Source organism: Gavialis gangeticus, unplaced genomic scaffold (genome assembly GCF_001723915.1).
Source record: "Gavialis gangeticus isolate Ggan-Ray unplaced genomic scaffold, GavGan_comp1, whole genome shotgun sequence".
Taxonomy (NCBI): domain Eukaryota; kingdom Metazoa; phylum Chordata; order Crocodylia; family Gavialidae; genus Gavialis; species Gavialis gangeticus.
The window spans coordinates 17,417,147-17,425,534 of record NW_017729034.1 but is presented as its reverse complement, the minus strand read 5'-3'; positions in this window follow the sequence as shown (position 1 = coordinate 17,425,534).

Genomic DNA, 8,388 nt, shown 5'->3' with positions numbered 1-8,388 from the left:
TGCCAGTCCCCAGGGCTGCACAGGTGCTGGTTGCTGGGACAACTGGTAAAACCAGCTGACCAGGAAGGGGCAGGGCTTATCCCTTCCTAAGCCCAGGTAGGAGGCCAGGAAGGCAGTTCCTCTCCAGCAGCCGTGGGAGTAGGGACTCAGCTCAGACAGACAGAGGGGAGGACTCTGGCCATGAGAGCATCCCCTGGTCACTGCTGAGGTTGATGGAGCCCTTCTTCCCCCGCTCCCTCGCTCTCTAGTAGGAAGTAGATTTTTGTTCGACCAGATGGTCTAGTTTTATGTTGTAGCCCAGGGGCTTTATGTTTTATGTTTACTGTTTTGACCGGAGGACCGGGTGAGGCTGTTAGGGGTTGGGGGAGGCCTCATAGGGACTCCCCAGTAGCATGGGAGTTCCTGGCACCTGAGAGGGTGCAGCATTTGCGGGGTGCAGTGGCCCTAACCCCATAGTGAGAAGGGGGGCAGCGAGGAGCCCCGAGAGAGAAGGGGGCAGCGAGGAGCCCCAGGAGAGGGGCAGCGAGGGGCCCCAGAGTGAGAGAGGGGGCAGCGAGGAGCCCCAGAGCAAGGGGGGGAGCAGTGAGGAGCCCTGGGAGTAGGAGGGCCAGAACATAACAAGGCCCAGGTCAGACCATGTCAGCTCCATCTGCGAGGCTTGGGCTGCGGTGTAGGGGAGGAAAAGGAGCCGCAGGTAGCACCCCCTGTCACCGGGGCGCAGAAAAATGGGCAGCCTCCCGCTGATTACAACCATCTTCTAATCAAGTAAGATCAAGGCGAGGCAGGCGAGTAAGCAGGCAGTTGGCCCATTACAGGAGGGCGGAGCCACTCCCAGGAAGGCTCCGATATTGATACTCCTGTCACAATGAGTTAAACTTTTCCCATGTGCTCTTTCAATGACATGATTTACTTCTTCCCCATGTCAGTTATAAATTAGATGAGCATTTCTTTTGGACTTACAAAGAGAGTTATGTTTGCCTTATCATCCTGTTTCTTATTCTGTCTTTTGTTGAAAAAGAGCACTGTGTCATTAATGCTAGCCACCTACCCTTCTCCAGTCAGAGGCACAGTACTTTCTGTTTGCATGTGATGTGCGCATGCAAAATGATTCACTCCATGCACTTCATCTATCTTCCTCTGTGTCTGACTGCCATTTTCCTTTCTATGATGCAATTAATATCTACTGGAAACCTGCTGTGTCAGTGCCTTTCCTGTGTACTAACTATTCTTTTAATACTCTATAGGGCTGGTCCTGTACTCTTGCACCCTTCTTTCTCCTGTGCTTATGTGATATGACCATCAAACTTTTTTTAGTCAACACAAGTGTGATAGTTTAAGTACATACTGTCAATTGCTGTTGGGGTATCTTATACACTCTGGTTATTGTCATGATTTTTTTCTAATTTCAAGATATCTTTCTGTACTAATTCTATGAGCATTTTTTATTTTGATCCTATCCTGATCCTATGCTTCAAAACGGTGGTTCCCAACCTTTTTCTTACCATGGCCCAGTGAGAGCGGGACAGGGTGCACAGAGCTGGCTGCCTCCCTCCCAGGGCTTCCCCACCGCTCGGCTTTAACCCCAGAAGCTCAGGTGTGACCCCAGAAACCGCTGATCCGGGCGGACAGACAGGACTCCAAGTGGGGATCTTATGCCACGACCCCACAGCCAACCCGCTGTGGCCCAGTACTGGGCCACGGCCTGGTGGTTGGGAACCTCTGCGTCAGAATACCATCCCCACTTGTGAATACATTTGTTTTTATCATCATCTCTAACTGATCAGTTGGCTTAATAGTTCCCTACTCTCTCTCACAGAAAAGTTTTGTATGGTAGTGATTTTCTATGAAAAGCAATAGGGATCAAATAGCTCAACAATCCTGTCTGGATTTTTCCTATCTGCTCCAGGCAGCTTGTCAACAGAAGCTCCTGCCCTGCCTTTTGACCCATGGCATAATAATAAATAAGCAGCCTAATCTGGTCCTCACTGAATAGTTATTCAGCTAAAACCCAGATTAAGAGTTTAGTTGTTTCAAATTTCTAGGTTATTTAAAATTTAAAAATTTAAATAAATCTTAAAACTCCAAAGGCTAAACTAGTTGCACAGTTGTTTGGAGGCAAGACGGCACCATTGCCTTTCAACTCTTTTGCAGAGGAGTTGAAGGCTGTGGCACTTAACTAAACATCCTCGACTGAAGTTCTTCATTAAAGTAGGGTCCCCAGCTCCTTTGTAGAAGCCCAGGATTTGCTGCTAGCTTGGAGATGGGCAGTGCTATGGCCAAAGCAGGGGCGTTTGAGTGGAGAAAGGAATACATGGGTGAAACCTTCCAGGACATTCAAGATCATTCCCACCTGTAACACTTCTAAAAAGGGCATGTGGTGCCTCCCAGTGGCCACTCTAATCCTGTCTCTTCTCTGGTTAGTCAGGGTGCCTCCCTATGCTCCCTGGTCATGTATTTGATATTATTTCAAATTCAGTAGGCTGCCCCAGTCCACCAGAGTGATTTCTTTGCCCCTCAGGCTCAGTTCAGTTCACCGGGCCCTTGGCTCCTCAGGTTAGCCCCAGTCCCTAATCATCCTTTCTTGACTGTAGTATTTCCCTCAGGTGCCTTCATTCCACCCCTTCAGCCACCCCTATGCCTCCCAGCTCAAAATGCAATGAGCAGAACTCCACCATGATTAATTTGCAGCTGGGGAGCCTTTCTAACATCCTTCCCCAGGCTCCTGCTCAGTCCCACTAACTTCTGCCAGCTCTGGCCTTCCTGAGCCTACTCACAGTTCCCTTATTCTCTGGTCCTACTCATCAGTGTTATGCAATGAGCTTCTTTTGCTTTCACAGCCTGAGCCACACTCCAATTCCCATCCCTGCTTCCCTCAGCTCCTAGCAGGCAGCTCCAGCCTCCAGCCCTGCCAGGGTCAAGCTGTCTTCATTTCCTCTGGTGCACAACTCCTCCTCTGGTCACCTCAGCAGGCCATTACCTAATTAGCGGCCAGCTGTAGCTTTCTAACTCTACTGCCTTGCCCTACTCTCAGCAACAGGGTTTAGCCAGGCAGGCAGTTCCCATGCTGCCAAGGAGGATGAAGGTCTCAAGAGAGGAGGCCAGCAAGCTGGAGAAGAGGGAGAAGTTTCTGTAGGTGGGACCCACTTTCCAGCTGCACTAGTTCTATCTTCTAGCACTAAGGCCATCCCTCCAAGGGGCAAGAGACCCCAGTGTGTAAAAGGGAGAAGGTGTTAGCAGGGAGGGATTTGATTGTTAGGAATGTAGAGGGTTTTGTGTGTGATGTTCATGAGGACAGGGTGCCTGCAGGGTGTAAATGCAGTGTATAGTGTGGAGCATGTAGACCACCTTGTTAGGGGTGCTGGAGAGGAGCCAGTGGCTGTAGTCCGCACTAGTACCAACAACAGCAAAGTGTAGGGGAGAGGTGCTGAGACGTTTGTACACAACACAAGATTTCCCATTTACACTGCTGCAATTGTATTTGTATTTGCACAAGCAGGATTTCCCACCACTTTAAAAGTTTTTTTGGTGCGGTAAACTAAAACTGCTCAGACATAGTTTAGTTTGCCCATGAATTTGTGGCATGTAAACACCAAGTGACTCAAAGACTTGTAATTACCTCCTTTTGCCACCAGGTGGCACTGCGCTTTTTTTGTAGTTCAGGCCTTTGGCCACTAGGTCCTGCTGTTTTTTGCTGCTGCTATTTCTTTTAGGCTAAATTTAGACTACCAGCCAGGAGACTGAGGTCCAGGACCAGAATTCTCTGAAATCCTTTCAGTGCTGCAAGCTGGCCTAGGGAGACCAGCAGAGCTACGGAGTTTCAACGTGTGGATGAGGGGATGGTGTTGAGAGGAGGGGTTAGTTTTGTTAGGAACTGGGGATCCTTTTGAAGAAGGAGAGGTGGGTGCCACTTAAACTAAATGAGTACTAGTGTGTTAGCACCTAACATTAAAAAGATGGCAGACCTTATACTAAAAGCTGGGGCTAGGAATGAGCACACAGTTTGGAATGGCACATTTTCTTGGGGTAAACACATAAAAACTACATCCCCTCAAAGAGGATGATAGGGCTCACATAAAACATTGGGAAGAACAGCCAAAGCAAAATAATTCCCAACTAAACAAGGCACTTAACAATAGGCAGACAGGCAATAATAAAAAGTATAGGTATGTCTGTATCAATGCCAGAAATTTAAGAACTAAACTGTATGAACTAGAATGCCTAGGTTTCAATAATGATATTGACATTGTAAGTATATCTGAAACTTGCTGAAATGAGGAAAATCAATGGGACACTAATATTGGGGTGCAAACAATATAGGAATAATAGAACAGGTTGTATTGATGGGAGTGTGGCATTTTATGTTGAAGACAGCATTAAATAGGATAGAAATCTGACCAGACACAAGAGGTACCATAGAATCTCTCTGAGTAGAAATTCAGTGTCTAAATAGGAAAAGTTTAGTTTTGAGGTTATACTACTAACCACCAGGATGGTGGCAGTGAACAAGAAATGATAAAAAAGGTTAGAGTGGCTGTAAAACCACAGAACATTATACCATATTCTCACATACAACATGCATTTCCCCTCCACAAAATTACCCCCCTCCCCTGAAAAAAATTAGGATGCATGCATTAAGTGGGGAAGCTTAGCTCATTTCCTGAATGAGTCAGAAGCATTCTGCTTTGACTCCTGCTCTACAGTGCAGTAGCTGTCACCAGAAGCACATTAAGGTGTACTGGGGCCCTGGGCAAACACAAAATTGGAGGCCCCCTCCCCCATGAGAGCCAGGCTGCACCAGCCAGCAGAGCCGCACATGTGACAGCCATGAGAAAGTGATGCAGGGCATGGCAGCGGCATGGGGTAGTGATGGTGGTGGTGGTGGCTGCCACATGCAAGCTCCCCTCCCCCCCATCCATCCATGCAGGCAGCATGTGCGCAGCCTGCACAGGGGCACCGCTGCTCTTGCCCCCCCCAGTCCTGCTCCTGGGAGCGGGCACAAAGGCACACTCATCCACTATTCTTGATCTGGTTCTGCCCTGCCCCAACCCCCATGCACACTTACCTCTAGGGGGGGCATGTCTGTGTGTGTTTCTGCATCTATGTGTGTGTCTGCATGTGTGTGTCTGTCCCCTGCCCGCCCAGCAGCAGCAGGCACATGACCTTGCGCAGCTCCTGGGGCAGTGGCAACAGGGTGCAGAGTCCAGCCTGCAGCAGCAGCTGCCTCTGCCCCACACAGATCTGGGGGACACATGCCCCTTGGGCCTCCACCAGGGTGTGTGTAGCGACAGGAGCTGCACTCCCTCCCCATGCCCCCCCAGATAAACTGCTCTCACAGCTCCACCCCACACTCCATTCCAGCTGTGCAGCACCTGTCCTTGCCCCACTCCCTCCCTTACCACAGGGGGCCTCAATCTGAACCCCACACCCCACTTACAAACAAGAGAAAAATATAAAGAGGTACATGAGCTGAAACAGTGAGGCAGAAGGGGTACACTTGTTAAAAAAGGTTGAAAACCTCTGTGGTAGGGCACTAAATAAAAAGCAAGATTTGATTCAAGACATAAGAAAACCAGGAGGTTTATCACTTGGGATACATTTCACAATGGCTGGATTAACAACTTCAGTAAAGGCAAAGCTTTTGGGAAGATGTGATATCTTTTATTAGACCAACTAAATAGTTGGAAAAAAGTTCTTTGCAAGCTTTCAGGCATAAACACCCTTCTTAAGGCATTGGGAGACTCTGTAGAGGCTCCTTGCAAAAATATATGATATGACAAAAGATTACCAACTGCTATGAATAATACTATCCACACTAGAAAACTGATGATTCTTTGTTGAATTGTGCATGAAGCAGCATGGCGTAGCTCAAAGGAAGCTTACTTGCACTTAGCCTGTTTAACATCTACATGAATGTTCAACCAGTTGTCCCAGGTATGAGAAATTTTATTTATGCAGATGATTTATGTACCATTGCCTAAGCTAAGAACTTCACCCAGGTCAAGGTTCCACTGGCATCAGCACTCAATAGGTTGTCAAACTATTACATCAGAAATCCACTAGATGTCAATCCAAATAAAACACAACTTAGTTTTTTCCTCCTTCAAAACCGAGATACTAGAAAGTGACTCAATGGAACCTGGAATGGAATAGCTTTTGCCCACTGCCTGAATGCTATTTACTTAGGAGTGACATTAGACCACATGCTTTCATATAAAACACATGCAGGAAAGACGAAATGCGAAGTTAATTCCCAGAACAACATATTAAAGAAGCTCATCAACTGCAAATGTGGGGGGGGCGGCTAATCCAACAACATTACAAACTCATGTGGTTGCACTGCACTTTGTTATCTGGCAGCTGAATACACACGTCCAGTTTGGGAAAGATGGGCACATGCAGAGAAGCTAGACCAGGGGCAGGCAAAATACAATCTGTGGGCCGAATCTACATAGCGCACAGCCTCTGTCAGTGGCAGCAGTAACAGGCAGCAGGCCCTCAAGGCACTCGTGACACATGGCAGGCAGAGCACTTCAGTGGCATTCAGCTCTGGCTGAGTTCCAGGAGCTGCACATGGAGGCACAGAGCTGGCCCAGCCTGGCTTACTGGTGCATGCCTTTGGGACAGACCGGGCTGGCTCCATGCGACCATGTAGGGCTCCTGGCACTACAGGCAGAAGCTGCGTGCCGTTGGGCTGAGCTGGCTCTGTGCTTCCATGTGGGGCTTCCAACACTCCATCAAAGAGCTGCACATGGAGGCACAGAGCCAGCCTGGACCAGCCCAGTGGTGTGGGCTGCCAGCTGCAGTGCCAAGAGTCCCATGCACTGGCAAGGAGACAGCCCAGCTGGCCTGATGGTATGCAGCTCCTGAAAGGAGAGCCAGGAGCTGCACAGTGCAGCACGGAGCCCGCCCAGCCCAATGGTGCATGAACCAGGAACCACAGGGAGTCGCATGCCATTGGACCAGGCAGGCTCCATGCCACCATGTGCAGCTCCTGGGACAGAGTCATAGCTGCGCACTGCTGGGGAGCTCTGTCTGTCGCAGGCCATGAGTGCCCCAAAGTCCCATCGCCTGCTGCTGTTGCCACCACTGGTTCAGGCTGTGCATCCTAGGGGGGAGGCATGTGGTGGGGGGGCCCCACCAGAACCCACAAACCCCACTCCCATCCCTCCACAAATCCCACACCCACACACACTCCCACACCTATACCCCTCCCACAAACCCCACAACCAACCACATCCCCCCATGCCCCTTCACAACCTCTCTGCACAAATCTGACATCTGCCCACACATACACACTGACGCTCCCCCACACCCCCTCACAAACCCTATACACACACACCCACAAATCACACACCCCCAACCACTCACACATAATATACAAGAGTAAGGCTTTATTTTGAGCTGTTGTGCAGTCACCTGTAAGCAAACACATGTAAATCAAGACAAAATATTTTAGAAATAAAATTAAAATGTTATAATAGATGTTTTATTTTTAGTATATGATTTTTTTTTCTGGTTCCAAGATGGCAAAACCCCCTCCCAAACAGAGTACTCCCATGGGCCAGGGGAGGGACTTCTGGTGGCAAAGGTCAGGGCTTAGGGGCTGGAACTTCTCATCCTAAGATGGGGGTGGGGCACCTGTCAAGGGGCGGGGCTACACTTGCAGCCCCTGACAGCTAACCAGAAGTCATTAAGTGGCCCTCTAGCCAAAATAATTGCTGAACTCTGAGCTAGACCCTGTGCTGAACAAAAGTGGCAAGTGCATTATGAATGCCTTAAATCAATGAATAGTAATAGTCTCCATCTATTTGCCAAAATCACACCACCAGACATTAGGAGAGCAGTAACAAATAAAACAGAATACACCCCGCAGTTCAAGAATAACAGGCACCCACTACATGGCTACACTGTAGCCCCCAGTAGCCTGGGATCATGGAAAAGTTTCCTTTCTACAATGCAGACACTGAATGAGACAGACAGCTACATTAATAGAATTGTGGCAATCATGAATAGGGATGAACAGAGATCTGGTTTTCTCTGATAAAAAAACCCCTGCAAATTCTGATTAAAATCCCCAAAATCCACATTTTCCCACGATTAAAATGAAACGCCACTCTCTCTCTCTATATATATATTTGCTTTAAAAGTGTAAATTTATAAATATTTACGTGTGTGTGTATGTATCAGTTAAACAAAATGTTTTATTTATATATTTACACTTTTAAAGCAAATTGGAAGCCTACCAGTGCCTCAATTGCTATAATAAAATTAATTCTAAATACCTAAAATTTTGGTGTTCAATTTTGGGTTTTTTATCATGGAAAATCAGAGCTTCCTCTGCCCCTTTGCTCACCAGGATGTGGGTACAGCTGCAGCTGCTCCCCCAGC